This window comes from Triticum dicoccoides, chromosome 4A, assembly GCF_002162155.2.
Source record: "Triticum dicoccoides isolate Atlit2015 ecotype Zavitan chromosome 4A, WEW_v2.0, whole genome shotgun sequence".
NCBI lineage: Eukaryota > Viridiplantae > Streptophyta > Magnoliopsida > Poales > Poaceae > Triticum > Triticum dicoccoides.
In genome coordinates, this window is record NC_041386.1 from 522,461,186 (window position 1) to 522,469,328 (window position 8,143).

Below are 8,143 nucleotides of genomic sequence, written 5' to 3' on the forward strand. Positions count from 1 at the left end.
GCGCGGCAGCCCCTAGGCCTCCTCTCCTCTTCCTCCACTAGGCTCATTAAGGCCCATTAGGTTACCAGGGGGTTCCGTAACCTCCCGGTACTCTGGTAAAATGCCGATTTCACCCGGAACACTTCCGATGTCCAAACATAGGCTTCCAATATATCAATCTTTATGTCTCGACCATTTCGAGACTCCTCGTCATGTCCGTGATCACATCCGGGACTCCGAACTAACTTCGGTACATCAAAATATATAAACTCATAATGAAACTGTCATCGAAACCTTAAGCGTGCGGACCCTACGGGTTCGAGAACAATGTAGACATGACCGAGACACGTCTCCGATCAATAACCAATAGCGGAACCTGGATGCTCATATTGGCTCCCATATATTCTACGAAGATCTTTATCGGTCAGACCACATAACAACATACGTTGTTCCCTTTGTCATCGGTATGTTACTTGCCCGAGATTCGATCGTCGGTATCTCAATACCTAGTTCAATCTCGTTACCGGCAAGTCTCTTTACTCGTTTCATAATACATCATCTCGCAACTAACTCATTAGTTGCAATGCTTGCAAGGCTTATGTGATGTGCATTACCGAGAGGGCCTAGAGATACCTCTCCGACAATCGGAGTGACAAATCCTAATATCGAAATACGCCAACCCAACATTTACCTTTGGAGACACCTGTAGAGCTCCTTTATAATCACCCAGTTACGTTGTGACGTTTGGTAGCACACAAAGTGTTCCTCCGGCAAACGGGAGTTGCATAATCTCATAGTCATAGGAACATGTATAAGTCATGAAGAAAGCAATAGCAACATACTAAACGATCGGGTGCTAAGCTAATGGAATGGGTCATGTCAGTCACATCATTCTTCTAATGATGTGATCCCGTTAATCAAATGACAACACATGTCTATGGTTAAGAAACATAACCATCTTCGATCAACGAGCTAGTCAAGTAGAGGCGTACTAGTGATGTTTAGTTTGTCTATGTATTCACACAAGTATTATGTTTCCGGTTAATACAACTAGTCAACAACCCGTGTACGTGCACGGGCTAGAACTAATCTAATTTTTTTTGATTCATAATATTTATGTTAATCATATTTTTTTGCGGGCAAATGTTAATCATAAATTAAAAGGATTGACATAAATTAAAAGTCAGCATTGTGTTGTTTAGGTCATATTTATTCTTATATACAAATTTCTGGTACTTGGAAAAAAAGTCAAATTCATTCTCCTATCAGGGAGCGTGCTTCATCCAACCTTACCTATTGTACCCCCTTCGTCTCTCAGTTTGGATATTTTCCCCCTGATATCTCAGATTGTTTATCACCGGTCATACTTGCGAACCGTCGGAACTGTGCTACAATAAAATAAGTAAAATAAGTGATTATCATATAAAATCCTAAAACTTATTTAGGTATGTAAATCACGGGCAGGATTAGATAAGCATTTATAGATAAATTATGGGCTATAGTACTGAATATTTATATCTGTTTGCAAAGCACAAGTGATTATCAAGTGCCATAGTAAAGAAATAAGGTGCCGAATGAAATGAATGGATTCAAGTTTACTTATGTAGCTGCAATTCATCCTCATTCTACATTACACCATCCATGCAACTATAATCAACACCAGAAAGTGGCATCAATGTTACTTTAACCAACACTAAAATCCTAAAAGTGAAGCAACTATCTACAGTAGTACATCCACAAAAGGAATTATAACTATGCCACTATGCCAGCCGAGGCATTGAGTAGAAATAGAAGTATCAAATCTAGTTATGTGTGCTCCATGAAAGCAAACTGAGGAATTGCCTTATCACCACAACATCAATTTGGAGTTCAGAAAGCCCTTGTGTTCTAGCCCCTTCTTCACGGGATAAAATTTCATCCCTGATTGTAAGGAGTGATTATCTCTTTCTTTCCATAGTAAAAGAAGGACCAAGGTCTCCCATCTAGGCTTGAACAGGTGCAATGAAATAGAAAAGGCTATACCATCATCATGCAACCAACATTGTAATCATAATGCAAAACACTGCATCAAATCTCATTAAAAATAGAAACTTCAGAGTCGTTCACGTATTTAGGATTTGCAAATTAATGGCCGAAATTGATTATTTCTCAATTCAGAAAAAAAGCATTTCAACACAAAAATTAAATCAAGTGGACGCATGACATTACATACATACCTAACTACTAATATATGTAACACAATTGACGGAATCAAATAACTTATTAAGAATCTCCTATAAGTACATCAAAATACTGTACCTGCATCTGATGGATTACGATCCGTATCCTCAAAAGATGTAGACCACGTTGAGCAGAAACTCAATTTAGGGACTCATGAGACTGAGAAATAGTAAAAACATTGATAAGTTTTCCTTTCAATGGGCCTGCAGAAACATGGGAGTTAATTTTATATTTTTGTCAGAAAGGGCTAATCATTATCATGGATGCTTTAATAAGGTACATGAAGTCACATGCCTGCTCATCTTACTTCGTAAACTTCTCTCCAAAATCTCTAAAACTTATGATTCTTTGTGAGATTAACTTGTGTGAAGTTACAAATAACGACATGCAAATATCATGATCGGAACTGGAGTTCTAGATTTTGTAGAGAAAATAGACACGAAATGCAAATCATGAGACAAAAATACTTCTAATTTATTAAGGTCCCAAGGCGAAATTACAAACACATAATCAATGTCCAAGATCACTAATCTAAACTCTAGCTCAAATATCACAACCAAAAGCTTCAGGTAATATTTCTATGCTCCATATATTGTTTTGTTCCATTGTAAACTTATATATACACAAAATTCTTGTTAAAAGAACCATACTGACCAACTGCGAACCATTATGGACAACAGGTTCTACCTTTTTATGGACAAAAAAAGAGACATACAGGGATTTAAATATTAGAAGTAGGGAGGGAGAGAACTATCAAACTTCTGCAAGCATAGGATTAGAAACATGGCTACCAATTAAGGCAAAAGAGGTTGTACGTGCTTCTCTAAAAAATGATTGTGTGCATATGGATGGATGGTATTGTTGTATGTACCTCAACGACTCGCTCATGCATCCACCGTATGTCTGCCTACAGAAGTACCCGAATAAAAAAAGTCAACTTTTATGGGCTTCCCTATGTGCTGACTACCGATATGCAATTCGACACGGTTCTGAATCGGACGTACACTACACAGCCAATGATGATGTGGCTGCTTTCCGTGATCTATCTTTGACTCTCAGGATGTTGTCCATATAGGATGTAAATTAGAAAAACATAGCATACAGGACAGAGATTTCATAGGCAGAGTCAGATGAAAGAATACGTTAGATTTTTTTTTGCGGGGTGTTAGATTTCTATCTTGATGGAAAAGCAAACCGAGAGAGGCAAAGTTGTGGTTCAGATTTACTCGTGGAGTCGCAGTGGAAAATCCTACAGGGATGCAGCAAACTTCAGAGCATGACACCATGTAGTCAACTCCTACAGGGATGCATGAAAAAATTAACCGTGTCACAAAAAATAGTAGAACGTCATGACCTGAAGTAGGCTTGCTATGCCAATTAATTGAATATAACATTCAGAAAACACAGATCAGATGTTTGGAATGATAGTAATGGAATCTACAGTGATCAAAAAAATGAGTTTTTTGTGGCTGTAGACTAAGGCAATTAGGTAATCTCAAAATTAGTGAGATACCTAGCAGATATTGGATAGAATAGCAGGAGGTAGGCAGTATATCTCCCTTCGGAAGAAGGATAGGAAAGCGGTGCTACCGGCGGCAAGAGCACCGACACGGCTCCTCCTTGGGAATAGGAGGAGCGCCCAGACCTCCATGCTTAATCGCACGTCACAAATCAACCATTGATGGAATTGTTCTGCGCATATTAGGAAAAAACATGAATTAAATCTTGCCTTGCTGTGTAAATTGTGCCACTTGAATCACCACTTATGCAATATTGTGGTCACAACAATGAGGGAGATTAAAGCCTGAGTACGTGAGAAAGATGAAGGGCTGAACCCAAGGAATTGATTAGCAGCCAAGAAAGGCAAATTTTCTTACCCTGCGTTCCGAGAGGAGGAAGATCAGGGAGGCCGACCCATTGACTGGAGATGAGGTGCCGAGGGAGGATTCCTGTGATTTTTTCTAGCGTGGTCCAGGGAGGAGGAAGATTGGGATGACGACCCATTGACTGGGGATGAGGTACGGGGGTAGGAGTCCTGTGTTTTTTTCCAGCATGTAGATTAGTCTGGTATAAGAATAGCAGGTGGGACAAATCATGAGGACTTCTCATGACCATCCTATGGCTGTAGATACAATTAATAGGAGATCCATTGGACACTTTTGTTTAGTTTTCAGAATTAACGTGGCGGCTCGGATGGTGCTTTCAATTAGTAAATGTAAGATTCTAGCATGAATAATAAACATTTATCATGAAATAAGGAAATAAATAATAACTTTATTATTGCCTCTAGGGCATATTTCCTTCAGTACTTTCTGTTAAGATCAAAATCACATAATTTTGCTACTGTTAAAAATATGTTTTTGTCTAGAAGTTTTATTTGATGGTTTTTGAAGTTTTGCGAAATATTTTCTGCGTTCTTTTGGATCTTTGAGTGATTGCTTATGTGTGGTTATACTTGCCTGCTTACGATAGATTGAATGGAGTGTGACGAGTAGAATTATCATGAATTATGAGTGCGGAGAATCTTCATCAACAGTACAATGCAAGTTCACACTTTGATCATACTCTTTTATACCCAGTTTTATGTATTAGTTTCAAACCCTCAAAGATTGCATGAGTAGGATTGGGAACATGTGGTTATGCTAAGTAGTTGATGAGGTAGGAGCCTATTACCTTTTATCATCCTGGGATTATACGTTATACTCTTATTGCTTAGCCATGCTCGTAGACGTGGATTAGTATGTGAGAATCATGCAAGTTGCGAGAGATAATAACTAAGGGAAACTTAAGGTGGCAACATTAACACACATGCATCTCAACAAATTCTATAACAAGGTGGATGTGCCATGGGTTCGCCTGGTTTGGGACTCTTATTATTTCCAAGGAGTTCCCCATGATACAACACTTTGTGGTTCATTATGGTGGAGAGATGTCTGCAAGTTAATGGATAAGTTTAGGGCTGTTACCTCTGTCACTGTTCACAGAGGAGACACTGTGCTGTTTTGGTCAGATCATTGGCAGATTGGAAATAATGGCACCCCTCTTCAGGAAAGATTTCCCAGGCTCTTTTCCTTTTGCCTCCACAAAAATCTTTTTGTCATGGAAGTTTTTCAAACTGACAACTTTCAAGAGCTGTTTTATTTACCTCTGTCTGAGCTAGCTTTCCAAGAATTCCACCAACTTTCTTCATTGATGGAATCTTGTCATTTGGACAACGATTGCCCTGATGCTTGGGTATGGAGACATGGTAAGAAGGCAGACTATTCTGCTAAAAAGTTTTATGACTTTGTGTATCAGATGGTTATGGCAAATCCCATTTTAAGGTGGGTCTAGAAGAGCTGATGTACCATGTCGATCAAAATGTTTGCCTGGCTGGTCATAATGGACAGGGTTAACACCAAAGATATGATCCATCGAAGACATTGGAAGATTAATGATGGGCCAGAATGTGTGCTTTGTCCAACTGGGACACTGGAGGACAGAAACCATCTCTTTTTCCAATGCAATTTCAGTGTATGTGTGTGGGACTATCTGCAGATTGTTTGGAAGGACTCTCATGACATGGTTGAAATTGCTATGCATGCCAGGAAGGATTTCAATAAACCTTTCTTTGCGGAAGTGGTCTTTCTTGCTTGCTGGAATGTTTGGAAAGTCAGGAATGACAGGGCATTCAGGCATATCAGGCCTTCTTTCAGGGCGTGGATAAATGGTTTCATTCATGATATTACTCTGTTCTCCCACAGGATCAAAAAAAAGATATAGGGATGCCCGCTTAGATGGATTGATTTCCTACCTCCTTGAGGAGGACTCTTGTTTTTCAGTTTTGTACTCCTTTAGGTATAGCCCCCTTTTCCCTTTTGTATAGTTTTCTTTAATTCACTTTCTTCTGTTTTCTTTTCCTCATCTTGAGGAACTTTGTACTTATGCCCTTCTCTTTTTTAATAAAATGCTGTGGGGTGTAAGCCTTGCAGTCTTCATGGTCAAAAAAACATTAACACACATCTGGGTGGAATGGTTGGGGGCACCCTGGAGAACCCAGTGGCTTGCCCGGGCACCTGGAGAACCCAATGCTTGCCCAAGGGGATCCCGGAGTACCCGTGTGATCACCCAATGGAATGCCACCCAGGCTCAAAGGGATCATAAGATTATTCATGCTAGAAACTTCCATGTGCAGCCACAAGCCATTATGGGCTCTAGCATAGTTAAGTAAGTTGTGAGAAACCTTTCCATGATAGGCTAGTAGATGTAGGGGATTGTAGGTATACCAGCCTATATATCAGTTAAGGGGATCTCCTCAGAAAGACTGCGTCTCGGTCATCCGTTTCTCAAACATCATGCAGTGCGAGAAATTCAACGGAGGAGATCTAGTCTTGTGGGGAAAAGTGCGCAAACCTTTGCAGAGTGTACAAACTAATCATGATTAGCCGTGTCCCCAGTTATGGACATTTTGAGTATATGGTATTTGAATTATTGGTTGATCTCATCATGTTACTTAAATTAATGTATTGGGTTATTAATGATTTGGTGACTTTTGGGAATTGAGTTGGGGTTACCTCCTCAATATGGGTAACTTGACTTAGTAATAAATAAAATTTATTACTTTGTTGTAGGGAAAAATTAGCTTTATGCAAAAACTAAACTTAGAGCCTCCACCAGCCAAATATGCATATAGAGATAGATATTCTCATTATTATTCTATGGTGTGAATTTGCCAGTACATTCAATGTACTGACCTATATGGCTACAACATCTTGATAACCCACAAGTATAGGGGATCAATTGTAGCCTCTTTTGATAAGTAAGAGTGTCGAACCCAACGAGGAGCTAAAGGTAGAACAAATATTCCCTCAAGTTCTATCGACCAACGGTACAACTCTACGCACGCTTAACGTTTGCCTTACCTAGAACAAGTATGAAACTAGAAGTACTTTGTAGGTGTTGTAGGCTAGGTTTGCAAGATAATAAAGAGCATGTAAATAAAAGACTAGGGGCTGTTTAGATAAAGACACAACTAAGTTAGTTTCAGTAGAGAGCTTTTTGTCACGAGCAAGTTATTTGTCCCTAGACAATCGATAACTAGACCGATAATCATTATTGCAATTTTATTTGAGGGAAAGGCATAAGCTAACACACTTTATTTTCTTGGATCATATGCACTTATGATTGGAACTCTAGCAAGCATCCGCAACTACTAAAGATCATTAAGGTAAAACCCAACCATAGCATTATAAGGCATCAAGTCCTATTTACTCCCATACGCAAACAACCTACTTACTCGGGTCTGTGCTTCTGTCACTCACGCCACCCACCATAAGCAAATCATGAACATATTGCAAACCCTACAACGGGGATCCCTCACGCTTGCGTGACACGGAGAGCACCATAGGACAACACCAATAATAAAACATGCAACTCAAACCAATCACGATCATCAATTAACCCATAGGACGAAAACGGATCTACTCAAACATCATAGGATATCCATACATCATTGGGAAATAATATATAGTGCTAAGCACCATGTTTAAGTACATATTACAGTGGGTAAAAGAGGGGTTACACTGCTGCATAGAGGGGGGAAGAGTTGGTGATGACGGTGGTGAAGTTGTTGGTGTAGTTCGTTGTCGCGATGAAGGCCCCGGCGGTGTTCCGGTGCCACCGGGACAGAGGGGGAGAGAGCCCCCTTCTTCTTCTTCTTCTTCTTCTTCTTCTTCTTCTTCTTCTTCTTCTTCTTCTTCTTCTTCTTCTTCTTCTTCTTCTTCTTCTTCTTCTTCTTCTTCTTCTTCTTCTTCTTCTTCTTCTTCTTCTTCTTCTTCTTCTTCTTCTTCTTCTTCTTCTTCTTCTTCTTCTTCTTCTTCTTCTTCTTCTTCTTCTTCTTCTTCTTCTTCTTCTTCTTCTTCTTCTTCTTCTTCTTCTTCTTCTTCTTCTTCTTCTTCTTCTTCTT

At 39.5% G+C, this 8,143-nt stretch overlaps 1 long non-coding RNA gene across 2 annotated transcripts; it reads right to left on the reverse strand.

Annotated features, from left to right (window-relative positions):
- Positions 1-1,132: 1,132 nt before the first annotated feature.
- LOC119289051 lies at positions 1,133-4,226 on the reverse strand. Of its 2 annotated transcripts, XR_005141413.1 has the most exons (5): positions 4,077-4,226; positions 3,713-3,891; positions 3,426-3,496; positions 2,278-2,402; positions 1,133-1,362 (listed from the first exon to the last, which is right to left on the reverse strand). It is a non-coding gene; the product is annotated as an uncharacterized LOC119289051 (long non-coding RNA). The 2 variants fall into 2 exon arrangements; XR_005141412.1 differs by having other exon boundaries at positions 2,278-3,496.
- Positions 4,227-8,143: the final 3,917 nt, after the last annotated feature.